Here is a 27,206-nt window from a genome sequence, read left to right on the forward strand (position 1 = left end):
ATCTAAGTTCGGTTGGTCTAATATACTAAAATGATCTCTTATGCAACATCATTGCAATTACCTTGTAAAACTACTTTAAATTCAGGGGTGTACGGCGAACTGCTTTTCGGTACAATGTAGTGTAAAATCAAAATATGTTGGGCAGATAACGAGCTATCTGAAAGAGGAAAATTTGTAAGCTGAACAAATATACTGAAAAAATTGGTGAGTTTGGTTTTCCAATTTTGAGAGCTTTCTTCAAATCAAAAGCTATCAATGATAGTGTTGCGATCATTACTTCTCACATACCATGTACTTGTTCCCTCATTCTGATCACACATACATTATAAAAATAAATAATTGGCGTGTACACTTCTGTTAGGTGTTTGGCCGAGCTCCTCCTCCTATTTGTGGTGTGCGTCTTGATGTTGTTCCACAAATGGAGGGACCTACAGTTTCAAGCCGACTCCGAACGGCAGATATTTTTATGAGGAGCTTTTTCATGGCAGAAATACACTCGGAGGTTTGCCATTGCCTGCCGAGGGGCGACCGCTATTAGAAAAATGTTTTTATTAATTTTGCTTTCACCGAGATTCGAACCAACGACCTCTCAGTGAATTCCGAATGGTGATCACGCACCAACCCATTCGGCTACGGCGGCCGCCGCACACACACATACATCTACAATTCGTTTAAAACTTCTATTAAAACATTGGGCGAAATTACCCGCCTCATCTAAAATATTTTAATCATCCACGGTGTTGCGAGTAGCGCCAAATATGCTAAATTAAGTGTTTCAAAGGCGAAAAACTAAATATTCAGTTTTCTTATAAGAAATTTAAATAAAAGAAGTCTAAAAATGTATGTAAAAATGTTTTATAATAAAAATTGATGAACTCTCAAAGTGGACCCTATCAATATTGATCAAAATTTTTCTTAAAATCTCAAATAATCGCTTCCGCATTGGGACTCAATATCGTTGTGCGACAGTTTAAGGTCATTATCTGGGAGCGGAATGATTCCAACTCAGAATGAAAGACCTAGACTCTTATAGTGAAATACCCAAATCAGTTTGGTTTCTCAGGTACCATTTTTAAGGAAACGTTAATTTTGCCACTTTTACCTGAGTGTTGTTAGAATAAGTAGAAAAAAACTTAAGAGTCAAATCGGAGCGAAATATGTGGTTTGTACTTATAGTAAAATTTTGGGAGCAATGATTTTGCACGAAAAGGTCGTTTGCACACCTTTTTTGGATGGGTTAAATAAATGGGATGGCTAAAATGTTCTAGAAAATTATTCGACGGACAATTTCGCTAGAGGGGGGAAAACTAAAGAGGGTTTCACGTGCTTATTAATAACAATTAAATTGTGTCCCAATTATGTAAATAAGTAGCCTAAGTACACATAAATAGCGTGCAAATCAGACATTCAGGTCTTACATAGATAGAAGCTTTAGTGCAGATTTCATTAAAGCACACGAAAAGTACTTTAACCATGCTAGCTAAACCGAATGTATGTGCCGAATTTCATCAAAATTGACTAAGGTTGAATTTCCACGCCGTGAAATTAAGTCTTGTTACCCAGTCCTAGAACCCTTCAGAGAAATAACCGCCGACGAAGTCAGTGTTGAAAAAGAATAAGTCGCTCGGATATGATACCTTCGGATATCTTCTGTATTCTAGGTGGTGGGTTCTATGGCTCACATCTTTTTTTAATAAGGTTTTTGGCGAGAGTGATCGGCAAGTAGCGGCCACCGTGGCCGAATGGGTTGGTTCGTGACTACAATTCGGAATTCAGAGAGGGCGTAGGTTCGAAGCTCTAAGACCTATTCTATTTAATCTGGTGATTAACTTAATTACACGTGAAGTCCAAGGAAATTTCATTTGGAAACTGCTGTACGCCGATGATGTAGCCCTTGTCGGACGCGACGAAGCCATTTTTCAAGACAAGCTGAACCATCGTTTACCCACCCTCGATTCTAACGGGCTACGAATGAACCGCACAACAACGGAAACTAAAGAGTTCCATTTTGTAGCGGCTAGTTGCGAGTGGTCGGCTCTAACACTCGATAACGTTTTTATAGGAAAGGTGAATAGCTTTAAATATAGCATAAGGGTTCGAAGGTTAGTGACGATGGTACTTTCGAGCGAGAAATTACACACCTAATTCAATGCGGATGGCAAAGTTGGAGAGCAACTTCTAGCGTGCTGTGCGACAAGAAAATGCCACAGACCACCGGTGTTACACTGTTGGATAAGATATAAAACTACTTTATTCTTAGTAGCAGCAAAGTCGCTTCAATTATCGCAAAACTTCAAGAAACTCGCCTTCGCCGGTATAGCCACGTTATGAGTAGGCCAGGGGACCACAAAGTGAGGCAAGTGTTGCAGATGGAGGAGTTAAAAGAAGGGCCCGGCAGACCACCAAAATATGGAAAAATAATACCAAGTAATAATACTTAAATAAAAAACCGACATGCGATGCAGAAGCGTCAGAAACGACTCAGGACCGTGTGAGCTGAAGTTTTATTTTTTTTACACTGCGCTGTTTGTTAAGAAGCTCTCCGTTAAATAAAGATTATAGAGATAGGCCTCTTACTGCACTTGCATTACACATGCATTACTAACGTACTTACTAAATTTAAAATTTAAATTAAATTTGGCACTTTAAAGGCTGAGCAGATGCCCAATTTTTAATTTTATCCTGCATAAATATGCCAGAATTCACGCGGTCTGTTATTGGGCATAGAAAAAGTAATGCAAAATCATTCGAGAACTGCACAGATGTGACAAAATTGTAAGAAGGGCCATGAAAATCAAGCGGGAAAAGTGCGCATTTTCCGCTTTTTTATAAGCTTCATTTGGCAAAGCCGTAAACGGCGTCTTCAAGTTTTTGTGTTCGCATTCAACTATTCCGTCTCTTAAGTGCATTGTATGCTACTGTTGGCAACCACTGTATGAGCAACATTGTAGTAATTTTGTGAATTAATTTTTTCAACAAATATATATATATACATATATACTGAAGTACTTATTATAAAATCGAGTGATATTATGAACACATTTAGGACGGCAACTTCACGCCCTAACGGCAGTAAAATTTCCTTGTCGGCAAATGTCCTTAAAGCCAGCTTCTTACATATTTCCAAAGCCATAGCGGCAAAGCAAACGCAAAAGGTTAATCGAGAAGAAAGAAACTTTAAACATTAAAATCATATGTTGAATGAGAAAGTTGGTTAAAATTGTTAAGTTGCCAATGTCCTCCAAGTGTGCATGACAATATCCTAAAAACAGTTTGAAGTATTGATAATAAAAAATCATAAAGTGCTAAAGTTCTTGTCAGAAACCAATAACTATTTGTACCAAGGATGTTCTGAAGTTGTTTTACATTCAAAAAATGTAACTTCGGTATACAGCAACTCTCATACCAAATTTATAACGAATGTAAATAAAATCAAAAAGATTAAATAATCAGTAAATTCGAAGCGGGTGCGCATTATGTATAAAAACGACTGTTTTAATCGATTTGCACACATTCTTTCACACAATAAACTGTTGGAAAAGGTCACGTTTAAAATTCAGTACGAGTAAGAAGAGAGCAATGAGAAGTAGTGAATAGAGAATAATAAATAATATTGCGGGTGGTACCGGTAAACGCTTTGCTGAAAAGGTAAACATAACTTGAAAAATACCGTCAATTTGTAGTACTTAAAGAAAGGCGGATGAGCTAAGCATAATGTTGCAAGCGAACTGATAACTACTTAGTCCTGGCATAAGTTCTCTTACATGTTACTTCGGAAGTTAGTTTTATTTAATAATAATAAAAAAAAACTATTAAATTTTCGTTCGAAAAGGTCACCATTTGCTTTCACACAGCCCTTTAAACGATTAGGCCATTCCGCTATTCCAGCACGCACGGTTTCCATCGATATTGACGTCGCTGCCCGAACCAAAGATTATTTGAGACTCTCCATCTCAGTGAGGTGTTCGACAGGCCATGTTCTTGTTTTCTAAAGGGACCTTCTTTATGGCAGAAATACACTCGGTGGTTTGCCATTGGCGGTCGAGGAACCAGACATAGATCTCAGACATAGAGATAAAGGATTTGCTGCTATACTTGGACCTCACTAAATGGATCTGACTTGAACAAAAAAAATAAAAAAACATCATCATCACACGAGATAGTGGTAGTAAAACGGTGCTGGTCACTAATTAGGAGCATATTCAGCTCAGAAATGCTCAACCACCTCAACAACAACAACAACAACAACAACAACGCCATTTTCCATCATTTGGTTTTTCATGCACGAAGATTCGAACCAGCACCTACCCATTCGGCTACGTGTACCTCTGCGAATGCTGAATTGCTTATTGTGTTTCGATTATTCAAATATCCGTTTTTTAAGATTTCTTGAAAATTCAGCCCAAAGACAGCTTTTACCTAACTTTTGCTGAGCGAAAGAATGCATTTTCAAATAAGTCCTCTAAATGAAAATAGAATGGACAATAATTTAAAACGAAAACGTAAATCTAAGAAACTGCAATATAACTTTATTGTTTACGAAAATGTTGAAGTTCGCGCATTGCATGTGTGACGCTGCTGGTTCAATCACGTCACCGGTTGTCGTAACCGTTTGTTACACGAATTTGCCTTGGCATAAACATATTTTATATTTTGAAGACAACCCTAATTTGCTCATTGTTGTCGGCCAAATTAACAATATATTTAATTAGTCGACGCCGACAAGCACAGCTCGGCAGTCAAAATGTCGTGCTGTCACCTAAATAATTGCGCCCTTAATAATGTGCTTACTTCAGAATTAGACAGATGCCGCCTATCGCCTGCTGTGCCTTATATTTATGCTATGCGTCTATATGATAAGCGTGGACATTTAATTCAACCCTGCGTATTCTGCTTTGAATACGCACAAATGTGATATAGGTATACATACATATTAGACTTTTCGAAAAAACTAAAGACATACCATCTGATTTCATTCGTTTTGTTTAAAAAGCTATCCAATTAAAATTCTATGCATTAATAATAATATATTTCAAAAAGTTTACACAAAATATAGATGGGTGTCAAGTGAATGAAGAATTCGAAACAAAAGTTTTGTATTCAATTATCCTTTTGGAACCTGTCAAATATGCCCTTTCCTACCGTTCAAGATTTTTAATTTTGAATAAAATTTTTCAATGCAACTAGAAGAATTCTAGTTTAATTTAACTCCTGAGTACATATGTATATACTATATATTTTTAAATTTTTTAAAATATTTCGACAAGCTTAAATTCTCGCCCTCCCACTAATAAATATGTACTTACGCTTTCTTAGGATCGTTGAAGCCTTTCAATTTGTGGCACTGTATAGTTCACCTTAAGGCGGTCAATGGGTCGGTGCCTAACTATTATTCGGTGGTGCCCTCCTGGTGTTCGAAATTCCTGATTTTTTTTCATTAAAGATTCAATTTTTAGAATATACTAGCGGACCCTCTGCCTGCTTCGCTAGGCATATCAAAGTTAGAAATGAATAATGAACACTCGATTTAAATTCACTCTATGTGTATTTATTCCTTTTTTACAATATAAAATTAATGTTAATTTTAAACTTAAACTAACGCAAAGCCTTTTCGTAAACTGAGTTGTGGTATAAATAAACAGAACTGATGGCTTTCCTACACGTGAACATGATACATATAATTGTCCGTGGGAGAAGCATGGGCATTCTAAGTCAATTCCGCATAATTTCAGCGATTGTCCTTGTGCTTTGTTTATTGTCATTGCAAATGCAAGACGTATTGGAAATTGCAATCTTTTGAAGTCAAAAGCTAAATCTAAAAATCTTCAATCACCTTTGAATTTTCCTTTTAAAACTGTTGCTTCAATAAGATTATTAATGACCTTTTTGACTGCTAATCTGCTAAGTAAAATAATTGGTGCACCAACTTTCAATTGTAAGCGATGAGCCGGCAGTCCAGGTAAATCCAAGGAATTTAAAAATTCTGTTGGATAATTTACAGCGTCATCTTGATTTATAACTGTATCAATTGATTTAAATGTTACAATCTCACCAGGCACATCATTTAAAATATTCGCATTAAATTGACCAACATCCTTATTTTTCGCAGCCAATATTGCTCTTTCAGCTAACCAATTGTGATTTTGATAATTTTGCGCAATATTTGGAAAAACACTTGAAACTAATTCTTGTTTTGTGTGTGCGAAATTACAAAAATTATCTGACAAAGTGATTAAGCCAGTAGCAGCATCAATAGGAATTTGTCCATTTCCTATCTTCAGAAGTTGTCTTGAAAATTCGTCAACTGATGCATAATTTTGCAAATAAACTCGCAGATTTGTTTTCAAAGTCAAAGTTTTATTTTGGTTTTTCCACTCGCCAAAGCAGCACAGAAGGTTGCATTATTTAATTATTACCTAATACAAACTTGTTCTCTTTTAGCAATGATAATATTACTATGTGAAATCAAGTAAATATGCATTTTTGTATTATATCATGAGCATTTGTCTTCAGCGCTATACCAATGATCGAACACTTGGAGCATTAAATTTACAAAAGTATTGTAACAGAAATCCCTGAGAGCGCTATTTTAGATATACCTGCTATTAGGCATTTATCTCGTAAACGTACGTTTGCCCATATAAAATTGTCTACCTAAATGCATGAAAAAAGTGTTAGCATAACTTTTTCGAGTATATATACATAAAGAGGATTTATTTTTTACATTTTGCTCGTCGGCTTTCGCGTTTTCTTTTCTTGGTTTTAGACTTTCACCACAAAAAAATTACGCAAACCCACGAACAAAGTTATACTAATAGAAACCTGATCTTAATACTGGAGCTACCATCAAATTAACACATTTTATTTTTTAAAAGAACATTTATGGCGACTGTCGATCCATATTATGGATTTCAAAAAATGTATGGATTCAACCGCTGAATAATTTCGTATATTTTAAATCCATCTAAACTTTTACATTTGCGCATTTATATATATGTATTTAACATTTAATTTAATTAAACGTTTCAATATTTGTCCAAAAACTTTCAACTTCAAAAAATACAGGCTTATGGTTATTAATGGAATCAAATATATTTAACGAATTTTTATTTTATCTAAATAATAAAACGTTCAAATGAAGCTCAAAATATGTTTCCAGTTTAAAAAAAAGCAATGTGCTTTGATGCCGTGTCACGCATGCATAAAATGGAAAGAAAAGAGAGGAGAACTATTGCGTTACGAATAATACAGTCGCATACGTCACTCGCCATCGAAACAACGTTATTCATGCCTGTGTATTATATATTCTATTCATTTGCGTGTATTCTCATTCCGTATACGTTATGTGCGTATAAGGGAAACACGCAAATATTGTATTTTTCACACTTACACAATGCACGCATACTTTTACCGATTTCTTTAAAACTGCACATAAACCATCTATGGACCAATACCAATGATCTGTGAAAGTTTGATTGAAATCGGTGAATGCGTTTAGGCGTGAATCGGCGATTAACGAACACAAAAAAACGTCTCCATTTTTATATATAAGATACAATATATATATACGGCGGCCGCCGTAGCCGAATGGGTTGGTGCGTGACTACCATTCGAAATTCACAGACAGAAGATAAGTTCGAATCTCAGTGAAACACCAAAATTAAGAAAACCAGTTTTCTAATAGCGGTCGCCCCTCGGCAGGCAATGGCAAACCTCCGAGTGTATTTCTGCCATGAAAAAGCTCCTCATAAAAATATCTGCCGTTCGGAGTCGGCTTGAAAGTGTAGGTCCCTCCATTTGTGGAACAACATCAAGACGCACACCACAAATAGGAGGAGGAGCTCGGCCAAACACCCAAAAAGGGTGTACGCGCCAATTATATATATAAGTTGATAATTTAACTTGTTCTAAGAAGCAATTTAGTATATAATCGCTATTCGCTCTGCATCAAGGCTGCTACCGTTGTGCGTTTTAAAAAGGTTCGAGAAGAATTCAGCCAAAGTAAGCTGAATGCTGCACCGTTGACCTGATTTTTTTGTCACCAGTATACCGGCATGAACACAATAATAACAAAACACAAACTCCACATGGACACAATGTTTTCTAATAGCGTTTGCCCCTCGGGAGGCAATGGCAAACCTCCAATTCTATTTCTGACGTAAAAAAGATACTCATAAAGGTCATTTTCGTTCGGAGGCGGCATAAACTTGTTAGTCCCTTCACCAACAACCAAAATAGGATTTTCATAACTTTAAAAGTATGTAATAAATATTTTTTACAGATTAGCAGTACACTTCAAAAAAATATACAAATAGATCTCCTCCTTCTACTTTTAGTGTGCGTTTTGAGGCTGTTCCGCAATTGGAGATACCTTCAGTCTTAATATGCCTCCGAATGGCAGATGGTGTATTCTGACGGCTATAGCGGTCGCCAAAGTAAATCAAATACTGAGAATTATCATATTAATTATGTAAATATTTGTTTATGCCTTGCAAAACTGCTACTATATCAACCCGAGAGGACATATCAAACACTAAAACAGCTGATTTTGTTTATTTAATACTGAAAGGCGTCCTTCTTCTAAGGTAGGAAAATAATTTGATGGAAAAGTTGAATTTGATCATTTAATGTTCGTATACGCCCCGTCAGACCCTTTTAAAATGGTTATGCAATTGTAATTGGCATGCATAAATTATTCGACTAGAAAAATGTCGCCTTACAGGCTTGTAATATCCCCTTAAAGAGTTATTATACTTTTTCCACAAATTAATTTTTTTGGGGTTAGGTAGTGAAATCGACCATATTATGAAAAAATTAAAGAAGCAGAGTACTACAATTAGGTTTAAATATGGGAAACATGCCGAATTTTTCGTATTTACAATTTAAAAATCAAAATGCACACTTATTGATTCACAAACATATAACTTTTCACAACAATGTCCACTTGCTTTCTCTTCAAATGTGACTCAAAACATATAATTCTATCAAATTTGTCAAGATGAAGCTGATGGCCTAGCCGCTAATGCTTTTTAATTCATTGTGATTGTAATTCATTACTTTTCCAATTTTTAAATAAAAAAAATTGTCAAGAAAATAAGTAGTGGATGGCGCCATCTTTGTGTTCTCGATATTGTGGTTTTTATTTTTGTTGTCGATATTATATATTTCAGCCGTCGATTTGTTATACAGTGACCACAGAGATATCCGCATTTGCAATAAAAAAATTTATTTACATGTATCTAAGCCGCTATGGATTTACAAATCGGTTTTTTAATTCAATTAATTTGCGCTTTGTCAAATTTATTTTTATTTTTATTTACTAATATTTTATATTTTTCCTATATTTTTTTATTTAAAAAATGTCTTTCTATATTTATTAATTTAATATTTATAAATAACGAATACACTAAAATTTAACAAGAGCGCTGGCTACTTAGGTTATAGTTCTTAATTACTTTCCAAGGGACAAAAACAGAAGTGGTTTTCGCGGCCAACAATTCAAATTCATCCATTCGATACAAACAAACCACAGGCAATATTTGAATGTGACTAATTTTAGAATATTGTGGATTAACATCTCTTAAAAATGATTGTGATTTTAAAGAAGACTTATTTATCCGTTTTTTTAATTACATTTTAATTACTGCCACATGGGGCATGTCGCACGTGACAAATTTTCATCATGTTATTTTTATTGCTTTTTTACGAAATTAGATGTAAACAAGCTTAGTAAACATGTTTTTGAATCAGCAAAAGTATTCAGCGTATTTTTTTCATGTAATAACAGCAAACTTCACAAAAATAATTTGTATGAGCCTTCTGGTGGAAATGCCCTTATATTAATTTTAAAATACCACAAAATTATTCGAGCTTATCTGACTTTTGTTTCTTTCATTATACATATCACAAGCTTACTACGGTCAGCAGCGCTTAGATCAATGCTCTACAGCACGAATATTACTTGCTAAAAACTGTATACCCACCCCGAATACATATGTACATACATACATAAATGTGTATGTATTAGAACTTATATGTATATGTACATGCATATATGATGGATATTCTATATGTTATATACTTATATTTGCATGGAAATGCAACATTAAAAATAAACGACTGACTGCAATATCCGCCGAATATGTTTGCTTAGCGCTATAACGACGGCAGCAGATCGCTCCTGCATTTTACAAGTATTTAGATATGCGTAAGTTTGTTTGTCTGACGAAGCTGCTGCAAGTAATTTGCTGAAAATTCAAAAAGTTTTCACAAGCTCACTCGGTCGTTTGTTTGTTATCTCGCTACTGCTCCACATGGCATTTTGTAGTTTATTTTTGCAGTTTATATTTTTCATTTTGTTGGCTGATCCTCTGCTTTTGTTTCACTTTCAACAAAAATTATGATTACTTTCATAAAAATCCACTTGTTTGCTAGTGCAATTATTCTCCTACGCTCATTCATAACTCTTCTGCAATAAGGCAGGCCTGCGCTAGTTGCAGCCAACAGCCAAAGAAATGGGGCGAACATGAACGGCGGCGAACATGAGGGAAGGAATTGGTTGGTGTTGGTAGTGAACGCATCAATTACAAATTTAATAAATTTTCAACGCGCGGCATACTTCCACAAATTTTTCTCGCACCAGCTCTCGCAGAAAGTGTTCTTGACTGTTTTAGTTTTTACTTGTATACCACCCCGCTGTAAAAATTTCGCAATTTTGGTGCAGAATTCGCGAGGCTCTTATATTTTATAGATGTATATACATATACTATATAGTAGGTGAAGTGAAAAGTTCACAATGCTATTTCGCTTCATTTCGACAATGAAATTAAAACGTGAAAAACTTCTGACTTTAATCATGGTGGTACTGAAGATTGTACTGAATTTTCTTTCTGCACTATATTTTTAAACTCTAGTAGCAAACAACTGACTTCATCAAAGCACTAAAAGAAGTTGAAGCCTGGCTCCGCACAGCTCTTCTTAAGAGTTAACAAAAGAAAATTATACGATTTTAATATTTTCTGCAGAAAATCAATAAAAGAATATAACCAGTCACAATTTTTAAGGGCAGTTTTCTAACTTTTTTTATATAAAATTTACTACAATATCTCTTGTTTCACAAGTACTTTCCGCAATTGGGATGTGATGTGGCGGAAGTGAGATGTGTCCGCCTGTGTCCTCACAGGATTAATATCTTTGTTATTAACAACATTGAACACAATTTAAGTGTTTGCTCGAAATGGTCCGATCCATATTATATAGAATATTGAAATTCACTACGACTGCAATTGAAATAGATTTGAAAACAGCTCTGAGCGCCTTTTCCTCAACCATTTAATTTATACAATGTGCCTTATGTGCTGCCGTTACTCATTTACCAACGGTTGCATTCAGTTTGCTGCTGAAATTTTATTAACACAATTAAATTCTTTATGGCCGCGCCTGAGTTTTGGCAAAAGTTTCCTATAAGAGGCTAAAAAACCAACAGGCCAACAGGCTAACAAAAAGCAATATCAACCAAAGAAGCACCACAGCAAATACATAAAAATTTTAAAACGTATAAACGAATGCAATTTGCTGCAAAAAATGAAAATGTAAAGAAATTGTAAAAAAAGAATGAAAAACGAAATTTATGCTGCACCTGTCGTCAAGCGCCTCTGATCTTGATGAATGAAATTGTCGAAGAAGGAAAGTTGTTGCCAGTTGGCAGTTACCAGTTGCAAGTTGGCCAGTTGCAACTTTTATGCTTGATTTATATGCGCAACAAAAATGTGAAATGAAAAAATTTTATGAATGAAGGAGCGGGGAAAATTCCATAAAAAATTCGTCTTACACGATTCCTCTTACTCTGTTTTTATTAGCAGCAACGCATTGACGTGGTGAGCCAGCAAGTTTTACACTTAACAAGGCTAGAAGGCTGAAAGTTGAAAAGTAAAGAAGCCATAACAATATCTGCTGCGAGTGAAATATATTATACTAGTAAGCACTCACACATACATACATGCATATGTATGCTGTATGCCTGTTTGTATGTACGTGCTTCTTGCAAGCAGGTGGCTCATGTTTTGAAACTAATAACTAACATGCGTGCACGATATAATGAAAATATAAAGAATATTAAATTGTAAAAGGAATTTCAGAAAGATTTTGACACGACTTGTATGCGCTGTATGCCGTTCTAATTGTAGAAAGAAGTACATGGAATAAAGTGCAGCCTTTAATGCATAACGGATGCAGACTTTGGACTTGCTCCGATCGGAGTAGAAAAAAAAGCAATTGAAGTCTACCACTCTATTCCGCGAGACATAAAATACGCAACATATTTTTTATCATTGTTTTTTTGGATTTGAGAAAATCGAAAATAACATTCATAACAACAATAAAAAATCCAGTGATGTTCAAAAAAATTTATTTTACTACTTATCAACATAATTTAGATATCTCTGTTATAAATAAAGCAAATTTACGCAAATTTAGTAGCAAATGTGAACAAAAAAATTACTGTGCCATGCCCACTTTGGGGAAATCTAGTGCATTTCGATATCGACTTAATAAAACTCGGCCCAACCTCATTTGAATCCGACATAAATATTATAATATTTAGATAGGATAAAAACCAGGTCCACTCCTTACATATTAAGACAAAATTTCCATTCATTCAAACTGCATTGTGTGTTTTTAATTTCGAAAATTCACATCAACCCAAGTAAATTTTTTCTAAAATGAACGGGGATACACAAAGTTCCGTCCGAAACCTATCAAATCTGATCACTAGGCCACAGAGTAAATGTGGTGAATAAGTTTAATTTGGTGGAGCTATAAAGCACTGCTTGAATCTTTAGTTCAGCTTTTATGTTAAAATAAAAAAAAGATCTACTCAAATAAAGGATTTTCTCTTCTATATCACTTCAAAGTAAGAGAATGAACATTTACGAAAGATATATTTACCTGTAGCGATGTAGGTATATGTCATTTCATTTCATTTCATTTATTGCCCTAAATCATTTTATCATAGGAGTTTACAAAGTTATGAAAAAATTAGATTGTTTAGCATTATCCTAACATACATTGGTATTTATCTAGGAGTTTAAATCAGGTATATGTCTATATGCCTTGGGGAACAAGGCACGACCTGTCTTAAATCTATAGCAATCAGCTTGGCGAAAATGAGATAGAAAACTAGAGAACGACCAAATATCGATTTTTAATGCCGAACCGAGCTTCACCAAATTTCAACTGAAGGCGAACATTTTAATGGACCAAAGCAATAAACAAATTCCAGCATTTTTATTAATAAAAAAGTACATAAGTCTTACATTAATTTCAGCTCATATTATAAAAAGTCTTTCAAAAGTGACGCCCTTCTCATCACATCTTTGACATTTGCGGAGTAGACAGATGTACAATTTTACAAGATAGAACAGCTCGTTAACACTATTAAAATTTATTATGAAAATGGTCGATCTTTAAGAACAAAAAATTGGTGAAAAAATTCAAGAAACTGGCAGATCAAAAACTGGACGTTCTGTTGAGAGTATTGCTGCTGTAGCGCACAGTGTTGCTGAACATCCTTCGACATCGATATCTCGACATTCTCAACAATTAGGCATTCGTGAATCGACTGTTTGGCGGGTTTTACCTGTAGAATTGCTGGTGGTAGACATTTTTCACTTAAAACTGTTAAGAGCCGTATTTTGAATAAAAATAGTGAAACCTGAAAGAATCTTAACTTTTTCATATTTTACTTTAAAACAACATCTAGGCTTGTCTTTGAAATATCTTTTACTATATAAATAAATTAGAAATAATTACTTTTGCAAGTGTGCGTGCAGTATTTACATAATTCATACTTATACGGCGGCCGCCGTAGCCGAATGAGTTGGTGCGTGGATACCATTCGGATTTCAGAGAAAGAACTTAGATTTGAATCTGTGTGTAAGACCGAAATGAGAAAAAAAGTGCGTGTAGCGTAGCACACATAACAGAAGTGAAGGAAGAGGGAGAGACCCGAGAGAGAATGAGAGAGAGAGAGAGAGAGAAAGAATATATATCTAAATAAATACACAACATTTGCAGAGAATACAAATAGACAAAATATACCAAAATAATTTTAGACGAGAATTCATAGAGCATACAAGTAAGTGTTGCTCAATATATACATACATATGTATATTATGTTAGTTATGTTTGTGCAAAAGTTCAATTGCACCTTCAATTCTTATAGTGTTACATAGTATGTGCGCACGCAGTGCAGCAACCATGACCTAAATCTTTTTCCAATTTACATTTTACTACAGGGAATAATATATAGTATGTATGCATTTTCTAGATGGTATAAAACTTTGAAATTTAAAATAAATGAAAGAAAACTTCAAAGAAAAATATTTGCATATATGGGACAACTAAGTTCAATTGCATCTTTAATAAATATTGTGTTACATGCTTATGTATGTATGTAATTAGCGACTAAATATCCTATCCTTATTAATATATGTACACATATGCATAGGTATAACCGCACACACAGAGCACTCACTTTATTCCTCTAAATGCGTATGTCGTCCAAAGCTAAAATTCTAGGCCTAGCGACGACAAGAACAAAATGCATTAATAAGCGCAGCCGTAGCGGCCATCATTCTATTTGCCATAGTGTTGAACAGTCTGAAATAGCGATCGCCACTCGGCAGGCAATGGCAAACCTCGGACTGTATTTCTCCCATGAAAAAGCTCCTCATAAAAAATAAAATAAAAAAATATCTGCCGTTCGGAGTCGGCTTAAAACTGTAGGTCCCTCCATTTGTGGAACAACATCAAGACGCACACCACAAATAGGAGGAGAAGCTTGGCCAAACACCTAAAAAGTGTGTACGCGCCAATTATATATATGTGACCTGGTCTACGAAAAGGTACCTTACGTGCGAAAACAAGTTTTCGAGGAAACAGCAGTTAAAGTTTAAACTTCTAAAAACCCTTGTAACTTTTTTAAATATTAATATTTTTCAATTCGGTTTGGCTTATTTTCATCAGCATAGATCACAGTATCAATAAAATCACAGAAGCAGTGAAAAACATTTTTGTACATATATAAATAAATAAGAAAAAGTTAATGCAAATCACAGAAATCGTTTTAAAAAATAAGTTAGCTCTGGTACCGACCTCCATGCCAAAAAAAACTTATAAGACCCGGTGACAAACATTTTTTGAAAACAGACTTCAGTATCGTATTCATTACACCTCAGACTGTTCAGGAATGGTTCAGTTTTTAATTTGCAGAAATTATTGTCTTCGTTATTCTAATTTGTATCATGACAAAAAAAATCAGTCTTTTTCGTATTTGTACTTTTCTTTTTTTTTACTTTTAACAAACTTTTAAACGAATTATGACTTTCTGGTTTTCACCATTTTAAAGAGCCTTTCACATACTATTCGAATCAACAAAAAAGTGAAAAATGATTTTTTGACACGTAAAGTACCTTTTCATAGACCAGGTCACATATATATACATATATACTCCCAGCTCATTATTTTTATATTACAATGTAAACACATTAGCATATCGTCATTTTCACCAACTACAGGTATACATAGAACTGACTTGCAGCACTGAAGAGTTGCTCACTCCCCATACTTGATGTAGGAGCAGATTATATTTCGAAGCAATTAAAAAAAGCTGGCTTTTTTACAAAAACTTAAAGTGATACAATTTTTGAACAAAACATAACGTTGGCAGAAGAAACAATTATTAGATCTTCGGGTATTGGTGATATGGGAGATACTCCGACTTTAATTGATCCCCATAAATTCCAATGCCATACGAAAAACTAATTCTCCCAATTTGTTGTAATTTTTTATTTTAGCTTAAGGGTATAACTTTCAGTTTATGATGAGGCAAAATAATTGCAGTGTCCTATTCCGTAAAGAGAAAATGTATATACACACATCCATACATACCTTCCTAAGTGCTTATTAATATGTTCACAACAACCAGTGCTTAGCGTACTGGCGAAAATCAAGCTCAACAACGTATTGGCATATTTGTTGGCTGAATTACCTGTTGATGAATAGTGCTTCCCATTTACATGCTTATATTTATCCGTGTACTTATAAATTCCTTGTCCTGCAACAACACAGAACACTTAGGTCCTCTATTCAATTTAGTGTGCTTCTGACACTTTTTGATGGCCGAGCAGCCAGTGTTGGCGCACATTTACTGCTCCAATTATCGCATAGTTTAGGGCACTGTCAACCTTCGTTTCCCCTAGCCAAGTTACTCATACGTTATGGTCAGATGTTTGCCTGTCAGTGACGTGCGCCATGCCACAAATTTATCACTTACATTTGCATTGTGCCAGCAATGGCAGCGCATTCTTGACATTTGGTCAATGCATTGTTTGGGCATTTGAATACGATTCAATACATCACACAATAAATGTCAAACACTCCCCATATATCTACATTGTACCAGCAAATATGCACATACAAACTGAGTCACACATAAGAATAGTGTGGAGTGTAGTCAGAAAAAGAATAGTCAGTTTTTAGGCCATATTAGGTAGGTTGATAACTAAATATTAAAACTAATATAGGTTTACCATTATTGATTTTTGGTCTCCATTTACAATAGAATCAGTATAATTAGATATGAATAAATGTTCCTTCATATACACACACATGTACATATACACACATATGCCTAATTTGAACCCATATACATGCAATATCTAATCGATTGTTATTTCTTTGCAGGTAAATCATCGAAAAATTAAGACAAGCAGTACGTAGCTAGCAAGAGGTAATTACACCACTACAAGGATAGCAACACAGAAATAATTTCATTATTGATAAATAAAACATATAAGGCAGTTTGTATTGTATATAAAAAACACATGCTTTTAGGACGCATAAAGCATTGCACAGAAATCTATAAGACTGATTTCTCTCCATATTTCGCCGCTTCAAAATGCCTATACCACCGTAATATGAAAAAATATTTATACACGTAATTTCCTGGCAGTCATGTGTGCTTTCATACTCAAAGCTATAGAGGGACGATAATCGCTGCGAGTGTAGTTATGTAATCGGCATGGCGCCAGAGTTGATTTATCATGAATTGTAATTTTTTTAAAGTGAAAAGAATTACTATCGGATTGAGTAGCTGCACTGTAAAGCAGAAAAATATATCGCAAAATAAAAGCTAATGAATAGTGGTGCATACTTATGGTATGTACTGTGTTAGTATGGAATATGTTTTCAAATTGTTTTCGATACAAGAAAACACATTTTTCTGAGTTCCCTTTACTTACACAATATTAAGAATATCAAAAATATTTTAACAGACTGGTTTAAAACTTTAAATCTTTAAATCTAGCCGATCATGGAGGCTTACTAACAAGGAATTCAAATAAATTCCTGACCCTCTCCACATTCAAGAGTTAAAATTTTTTAACCCGAATGGGTTGATGCGTAACTACCATTCGGAGTATGTAGGTTTGTATCTCCGAAAAACACCAAAATGAAGAAAAAGTTTTTTCTAATAGCGGTCGCCCCTCGGCAGGCAATGACAAGCCTCCGAGTGAATTCTGCCATGAAAAAGCTCTTCATAAAAAATTATCTGCCGTTCGGAGTCGGCTTAAAAACTGTAGGTCTCTTCATTTGCGGAACAACAACAAGACGCACGCTCGGCCAAACACCCAAAAAGGGTGTAAGCCCCAATATATATATACTCGAATCTTAAGAATTGCTGCTTCATTTGGGATCCTTTCTATTCTAATATAGTTCTACAAGAAAAAGTTCTTTCCTAGGTATGCCAATCACTCGTTGGATTTATAGCATGCCTGATTATAAAAGCTGATGCTTTATGTTGGCATTGGCAATATTCCGAATGCGTAGAAAAATTGTATCGGTTATTTTTATTAAGGACATATTAGGTAGGAAGGACCTACCTAAGGACATCGCCATGAGTCATAATATTGTCACAGCTTGCTTGAGCTAATTCTTAATCTTAGACTCAGCGACTCGTGTACCTTATCGCAAGACCAAAATGCAACTTTATTCCTCAAAATTGATATTATCGCCTTCAAAGTGTTCCCCATCAATTGCAACGCACTTATGCCAGCGTTTGATACAGCTCTTGAAACATTTCTTTAAACTCTATTTTCGGTACAGCCATCAGAACCGCCTTCGATTTTTCCATTACCTGCTTTTGGTTGTTAAAACCCATTCCCCGTAAGGGTTTTTCATTCAATCAGATGAATTCGATGGCTATTGGATGATATTCGTTTCGTTCTGTGTAAAAAATACACGAATAATTTTTTTTTGCTTTTCCTGTATTAACGATTAACGAGAAGCTTTGTACAATTTAACCTAGTTTTATAAAATGATACTAAAAAGCAATTTTCATTTGATAATGAAACAGATAGTGATGGACTTGTGCGATGGTGCTTTATCATGGTGAAAAATCCATAGTTGTTTTCTACAAAACCTTTTTTTTGGCGAATTGCTTCACGTAAACGTCTCTTAACGCCCAAATAAATGTCCTTATAAACTATCTGACATTCTGCAAAAATTCGTGGTGTGCAATTTTTCTTTGTTGAATCGACTTTGGGTTTTTGATCTTGGTTCACTTGAAGCTCTCCATTCCCTCGCCTGATGTCTGGCCTGCGTGTCATACTCCAGTCATGCGTTTAATGAATGTTGTTTGGGATTCAGCCTTAGAATGGCACTCGCAAGTTTTAATAGATCTCTTGTACTATTGTCTTAATGGGCAATTTTTGAAGTGGTACATAAAATATTTGCTATTGTTTACATAGAGACTAAAAATAGTTAATTTATTAAAATATACAGCTGTTGTTAAAAAAATTATTAAATAAACATCTACTTTTTTGTTATACGGAAACAAAATTCACTGATATCAATTAGCCGCGCTATATGAAAATGTTACAAGATGTCGCAGCATTTATTTGTTTATTTATAAAATTATGTCACCAGTGTAAAAAGTACGTATTAGACGAGAAAAACTATAGCCAATATACTCGTATGTATGTATAGTTGAAGTTGTGAGGATGGCAGGCTTGTCAATTGAATTTGCTAGTTGCAACGAAGTTAGTATTGCTATCGGATATAATTAAATTATATACATACTACGTATGTATGTATGTGTGCTAATAAGAAGTTGTTGGCTCTGTCGGCAATGATAAGAATTAATTTCATTTGATGCTCTTGGTAATTCTGATCGAATGCTGTTTTTTGTGTAGGCACGTCACGTGCAGATTCGACGATGCGTGGGAGGGTACATACATATATAAAATGGCCATATGTGAAACAGTATACCCATACATAAGTATGTATGTATGTATATTGGAAACTGATTGACGTAGAAATGCATATGTATATTCATATGTGTACATCAAGCAGATTCGTACATATAAGGGAAATGTGTCCATTAGCATTGTTGCATGCAGAGATTTTTATATCCTGCTCATACACTCACCCAAATAACTGGGCATGTGTTGAAATAAATTGCTATCTATCGCTGGTCGGTTTACGGCCGCAGCCATCGGAAGAGCGAACGGGCGATGGCAGCAATAACTCTGTGGCAGTTCGGTGCGCACTGCAGCACGAACTAAATGAAGACTCATCCATTATTCTTGCTCGCATATGTGTTCATACAAACATACATATGCACACACAACTATGCAGTAGTGATTGTAATAGTACGTACACGCATTGCATTTGTTTGCGCACACTACACCAGCTTCCCAAAGACATACGTACATCCGCATTTGTAGTATATTTTCCCAGCAACGAAACGATGATCGCATGAAAACGCTATCAACTCCAGAATCGATTCCAAAATAGTGGAATAGCATCACAATATGCAACATACATGAACAGCTTCTCATATGGAATTAATTCCAATGTATAAAATACTACATCATTTTTTCAGTAATGGTTAGTATGATATTAACTTCAGAGCCGTGAAATTTCGGCAGGCACTTGCATTTGGCTTGCCGCAAACTGCTACATACCTATATTGTATAAATTGCCACAAAAAAATATAAGAAAATTTATTTACACTCTTTGCCAAGACGTTGCGCTTAAAAATGCCATATCATCGTAGTATTCGAATTCAGGCACTTCACTTGCAAACGAACTGTTAGTTTTGGCTGAATTTAACGGGCATCTATATTCGAATAGGTGTGAAAAATGTGACTGGCATGTTGCACGGTATTATCACGCGTGAACTGAGTACTACTGTGCCGTGAGATACATATGAAATTCCACGCATATATCAGGGCAATTAAATTTGTATGTCAAACATCACCACAAACGTGAACTTGGTACTATGCTTAATCACTTTCAGTGATTACAGACATCACATTTTGTCAAAAATATTATGCTAGAAATATCTACGCCTATCATCATGACATAAACTAGTAATATAGCGCCCTTTTGCCGCATTACTAAGAGCTATAGAAGCTATGATTTTTTAAGAGCTATATGAAAGTGTTTCAAAAAAACACACGTAAAATTCAGAAAAATGCATGAAATTTTTATTTAAATCGATAGTACAGTCTAGTACATATAATTTAATGTTTGAAAATTATTTCACGCAAATGTTAATCGCGACTGCGCTTCAAATGGTCCATCCGTTTAGTCCAACTTTGGCATACTCTTTCCAATGTTTCGCCCGGTATCTCACGTATAAATGCTTTAATGTTGTCTTCTAATGCGTTAATTGAAGCAGGCTTGTCTAAATAGACATGAGCTTTAACATAGCTCCACAAAAAATAATCTAAAGGCGTTATATCGCACGATCTGTGCGGCCAATTGACAGGTCCCGAACGTGAAATAAAATGTTCACCGAACTCACCTCTCAACAAGTCCATTGTTACCCATGCTGTGTGGCATGTGACACTATCTTGCTGAAACCACATGTCATGCAAGTCAAGCTCTTGCATTTTGGGCAAAAAAAAGTTGGATATCATTTCACGGTAGCGCTCACCATACACAGTCACGTTACGATTCGCAGCTTCTTTGAAGAAGTACGGTCCAATGATACCTCCAGCCCACAAACCGCACCAAACTGTGACCTTTTCTGGATACATTGGTAGCTCTTGCAATTCTTTTGGCTGATCTTCACTCCAAAATCGACAATTCTGCTTATTTACGTACCCATTGATCCAAAAATGAGATTCGTCGTTGAACACAATTTTTCGATAAAAAATGGATCTTCGGCCAACTTTCCAAGAGCCCATTCACCAAAAATTCTGCGTTGCGGTAGATCGTTCGGCTTCAGTTCTTGCACCAGCTGTATTTTGCACCAGGCTTCACACCTAAATCCTTTCGCAAAATTATCGACGTTGTTGAGTAACAGAGGCCCAATTACTGCGAACGGCGGAGAATCGATAATTGATGGTCATCATTAACACTGGTCGATACAGCTGCGATATTTTCTTCAGTTCGCACTCTACGTAAGCGTGTTGGTGGTTTGATGTCCAATAATGTAAATTTGGTTCCAAATTTAGTCACAGCAGCTCGAATAGCCGCTTCAGTGGGTCGATTAAACTGACCATAAAATGGAAGAAGCGCGTGATAAACTTTCTTAACAGAATACACATTTTTTAAATAAAATTCAATGATTTGCATACGTTGTTCGTTTATAGGACGATTAATGGTTAAATTATAGGCCAAACTGAAGATGTTTGACAGTGAAACAAAACTCGAAACGTGCGTCAGCTGTTTAAGCCAACTGTTTAAAAAGATAATAGCTAAAAAATCACCCGTTATTTGCATTACTTTGGACGTCATGTTTTGCCACAGGTAATACTGAAAAATTTTTCCAGTAGTTCGTAGTTGTTTTGCTTAAAAACACCGCACCATTGTCACAAGCATTCGAAAATTTCCATTTTCGTTTGTTTTATGCGTCATTAAAGTGGAAGCAATTGAAACGTGCGGCCGACTTTGTAGATTAAAGGAAAATTTTTAATTTTATTGTAGAAATTTTTTTGTTTTTCTGTTTCAAAAAATAAATAGCTCATTTCAAGTGCGAGCTCAAAAAACGGGAAAAACATTCTGCTTTCAAGAGCTTTAAAAAAGTTGATAATTTACTATTTTGTAAGTTTTTGTTGTATGTGAACTTTATTATATTGGTTACTTTCATATTACTGCTTCTACAGGGGCCATCGACAGGAAACATGTTCCGTTGACCGATTCTAAGCAGGAGATTCAAAAAGGTTTCAACCCTTGTAAAAATGCTCATTTCGTAAATAGTTGTTTAAAAAGTATATATCGTCCCCTTAGTATTAAAATAGCCTATACATTTTTTGATGTTTTGAGAAAATGAGTTTCAAACTTTTTGTCGAAATTAGCTCTCACTCAAATCTCCTTATGTCTGTAAATATTTATTATTTTTTGACTGACGTTTTGACCCACTTTGTGGAACTAGAATTTGACAAAATTTTGACCACATATAAAATCGACGATGGAGAACCCAAAAATTCAATAAAAAAATAATAGCCTATGAGCACATAGGCTATTGTTATACTAAGGGGACGATATAGTACTTATGCATCTAAGAAAGACGAAAATAGCACGGAAAGTCTTCTTTATATGCATTCTTTCTCTTATAAAGACTTCTTCTTAATCGTTTGCGCAGTTTTGGCCGAGTTTAGCAAAGCGTACCAAGTGAAGGGCTGGTCTCTCCCTGTTATTTCCAACGCAGAGGAGGCGTTCCTCTTCCTCTGCTACCACCAGCTAGTACCGCATCGAACACTTTCAGAACCGAAGCATATATAAAGACGACGTACACAGTAAATATCGTTTCTTATATACCAATTGATTTGGTCATCCTGTGTATTTCATAGTAACGCCCTTATTTACAAATATGCACCTCTCTTCTATATTTATTGCAGTAAGTGAGACTAATTCTAAAACTGGGCAATGTCAACATAAAAAAAATAAATAATTGGCGCGTACACTTCTGTTAGGTGTTTGGCCGAGCTCCTCCTCCTATTTGTGGTGTGCGTTTTGATGTTGTTCCACAAATGGAGGGTCCTACAGTTTCAAGCCGACTCCGAACGGCAGATATTTTTATGAGGAGCTTTTTCATGGCAGGAATACACTCGGAGGTTTGCCATTGCCTGCCGAGGGGCAACCGCTATTAGAAAAATGTTTTTATTAATTTTGCTTTCACCGAGACTCGAACCTACGTTTACTCTGTGAATTGCGAATGGTAATCACGCACCAGTCCATTCGGCTACGGCGGCCGCCAAAGCGTTGCCAAAAAAAATTGTTTGCGAAACAAAATAAAAAACAATTATACCCAAGCCATTTTCGTTATACGGTTCTCTACAAAAATAGGTGATCCGCCAGCCAAAATTAAATTTTACTAAAATTTATATAAATTACGACTCGGGCCTAATTTAGCACTTCCTTACTTTTTCTCTGTTCCTCTCATAAAATAAGTTTTTTCGACTTTTCATTCTAAACTGGGATCTGTTTTCTTTAACTCAATTTATTCTTTATAAAAATTAGTATAGAACTTTATTTTTCAACTAAAAACATAATTCTCAGAAATTTTATTGTAAAACCGAGCATAAATATAATATATGCAGTAGAAGCTTTTATTCTCTACCGCCAATGTAGAATGAAATGTACATTTTAATAGAAAAAGAATCGAGAGCTTAAGCAAACACTACTACTGATCTTAGCCAAGGCATCGATGCAGAACGCATTCCATTCGATGCTGGGATACATCTGTACATACACACCCATATACATGTTAGTACAAATTGGATGTTCATAAAAGTTTGTACGTAGGTCAGTGTGTTCATAGCAGTGCAAATGTGTAGTAATTTGGAGTAATCAGACAAGAATATTTGCACAAGTCTTGTAATTTCTGTTGTCCACGCCTCAATTTAAATGTTTCATCTGTGTGTTCCTTGTGCACATGTATGCACATGTGTACATCCTCGGCCACGTACAAGTGCTAAGTGTGGATGAAAGTAGTTAAGGTATACATATGTATGTGTAAGTATCTACATATAACATGAACGCCTATAGATACATAGCTGTTGGCTAGATACAAGTGAAAACACAATGTTCGGCATGTTAATTAAGAATGTTGGGAATAAATTAACATGTTCCATATACATACTTGCACACTTATATTATGTTATTAGTTGAGCTTAATATGTTTCAACGACATTGCAGTATTATTTAGCTGAAGAGATTTATAAAAAACCAACAATTTGATACGCATGCCTATCTCCTTCAAAACTGTAAGAATTATCTAGTCTGCATACAACTATGATACATAAACTTATATAGCATTTAGCACATAGTGACATTTATTAAACCAAAAATGCGGTTAGGGTTAGAGCACACTTTAGTTAGAGAGGGGCTAAACGGATAAAGTCGACTTTATCTTTAAATACATAAAAATCAGTTTGTTGTGCTTGGGACAGCTTAAAGATGTCGACAGGTATTTTATCGTAGCATTTGCTCTAGAGTGTGACACCATATCAAGGAGGCAGAAAATTTATCTTGGCTTATCTTCTTATTACATTCTATTCCTACATTAGGGTGGTACACTGAGTATTCAAAGGTGGAAAATAATGATAGAATTTGTGATATCCCATTGTTTTGTTACACATTCTTTCCAAACATAACCTCCTCCTTGTGTTAGACGGAGAGTACATTGATATTAAAAATTTTAAAATTGCAAAAACTCTGAAAAATTAGAGTTCGAGTAATTAAGTGAATAATAATAAGATATTCTCGAAAATAAATTATATTTATTCAAATATGTGTGGTCTTCAACAAGATACAAAATTCTAAATTCAAATTAGGAAATAGAATAAAGTAACTATATTTATGCTTTTGTCAATCGAAACTGATTTTATTTAGGCTGTTTTTGAATATGTACTTCTGCTTTTGTTCCACTACCAGAAATATAACTTCTGCTCAAATATGAACGAGACGTTATCAATAAAAAGGTCCGCGGAAGACATATGGCAAAAATAATTTTTTTGTTTTTTGGTAGGGCTGTTATAAGCTTACGTGGCAAATTTCAGCGTGATATGTCACATAGTTTGTTTTCTGTGCTACTGTAAACAAGTCAAGCTCGAGTGTGTTCTTCGAATTCTCTTTTATGACTTCAATTCATCAAAATGTTTTCCACGGATCGGCAACTTGAGCTTGGGAAACAGGAAAAAGTCACATGGAGCCATATCAGGCGAATACGGTGCTTGCGGAACGATATTAACATTATTTTTGTTCAAATAATCGCGAACAAGACGTGATGTATGAGCTGGTGCATTATCGTTGTGCAAGAACCATGACTTGTTGTCCCACAATTCCTTCCTTTTAAGACGAATGTTCTCGCGCAAACGCTTTAAAACGTCTAAATAATATTCAGCGTTAACCGATCGGCCTTGCGGAAGGAACTCCGAGTGCACCACACCTTCGTAATCGAAAAAAACAATCAGCATAACCTTAATTTTTGAGCGACTTTGGCGTGGTTTTTTGGGTTGATGTACGGCCCTCTTTGAACGATTTGTACCACTGGAAAATACGTGCACGCGATAGAGCAGAGTCCCCATAGGTTGTCTGCAACATTTTTAAGGCGTCTGAAGCCGAAATTTTGTTGGAATAACAAATTCTTTGTTCAACTTGAATTTCCATCGTTAAATTCGAAGAACACACTCGAGCTTGACTTGTTTACAGTAGCACAGAAAACAAACTATGTGACATATCACGCTGAAATTTGCCATGTAAGCTTATAACATTCCTGCCAAAAAACAAAAAATTTATTTTTGCCATATGTCATCCGCGGACCGTTTTATTGATAACGTCTCGTTCATATTTGAGTAGAAGGTATAGTTAAGCTTCACGTATTGGGTGTAAAATAAAACAAATGAAAGTTAAAATAGCACTATACAACAACACAAAATTTTATCACTTTGTTAGTATAAAGACACAGTAAGAAGATGTGAACTGGTAGACAGTCAATTACTCACCGCATCTCCAGTTAAAAAATACCCAAAATAAGGAGTGAAAATCGCTAAGTTCAATTTCGTAATAGTTGAAGCATTGCGTGTTTGTCAACAGACACGGTTTTTGTCAAACATTTTTACATGAAACTACCTACTAAAAATCATTGTATCTTGACTCCTCCCATAAAATAGCCTCTGATACAAAATCATAAAGTCCCTCAAATAAAAAATTGAGTACGAATATATTCAATGCAATGGCCTAAAATTTAATATAAAAGTGTCCGCTTGACGGGCATTTGTTCGCTCACATTATCTGTCAAGAAAGCAATATGGCCGCTGGCTGACAAATATTTTTGTGGTTGACTGGTGACTGATGAAACGAGCGAAAGCCCTTGTGCACAAGAGAAGGTTGATAAAATAATATGTTCGACAATATGCCAGTTATTTAATAGAGTTTTCTACTTTTCGTAAGCTGTGCGTACTCTTGACTGCTGCCAATAACAAAATAATAACATTCACTGTACACAGTGTGCCAAATAATGGAAGTACAGTTTTCACAAAGTGTATTCAAACAAGTAAGAAAATCGGCATTCTTACTGAGTTCAAGCTTTTGAAAAACATGTAAAATGAATACACAAGAAGTAGGTTGTGAGTAAATACAACTTCTTTTAAACAAAAGTCTAAAACACGACAGGAATAGCATGCACAGTGGGCAAAGCCACAAGCGAAAAAAGAGTTCTGTAAACGCATTCCAAGAAATTAATAGAAAAAGGTGGTGATGTTGCTGTTCACTTAAGTGACACTATCCTGCATAACCGTTAGCTCTAGGTTTGGCAAAGCAGAAATGGCAAGGATAAGATGTTCTTCAATAAGCTTCTAGTAACGCTCATTCTAGTATCAATAGTATTTGAGTTTATTTGAGTATCAATAAAAGCCAAAGGAGTCATTCCATGAGTAGAAAAAGCTCGCCAGATCATTACTGATCTACTGCAAAAATTTGTTTAGGAAAATATCGAAGTTCTCTTCGCAGGTCATGTCAGTAATGAGGAAAATCATCAGATCCCTCGAGATTAAACTTTTTTTCAACCGACGAAATAATCTTTAGACTTAAGTTGTTTGGAAATTAGGAACTCAGCCATTTCTAAATGTATCAGTATTTTGCTTCTCAGACGACACGTGCCCTTTGAGAAAACTGGTGCCACTGTGAATAGG

At 35.2% G+C, this 27,206-nt stretch overlaps 1 protein-coding gene across 5 annotated transcripts in view; it reads left to right on the forward strand.

The window, feature by feature from the left end:
* LOC129247787 (protein O-mannosyl-transferase TMTC2) overlaps positions 1-27,206 on the forward strand; it is a 251,280-nt gene that overhangs the window by 118,618 nt on the left and 105,456 nt on the right. For all 5 annotated transcript variants that reach the window (XM_054887093.1, XM_054887095.1, XM_054887097.1 and 2 more), the window contains one exon: positions 16,744-16,789. The gene's annotated coding sequence lies outside the window, so the exon portion shown is untranslated. The remainder of the gene's footprint in view (positions 1-16,743; positions 16,790-27,206) is intronic.

This window comes from Anastrepha obliqua, chromosome 5 (genome assembly GCF_027943255.1).
Source record: "Anastrepha obliqua isolate idAnaObli1 chromosome 5, idAnaObli1_1.0, whole genome shotgun sequence".
NCBI lineage: Eukaryota > Metazoa > Arthropoda > Insecta > Diptera > Tephritidae > Anastrepha > Anastrepha obliqua.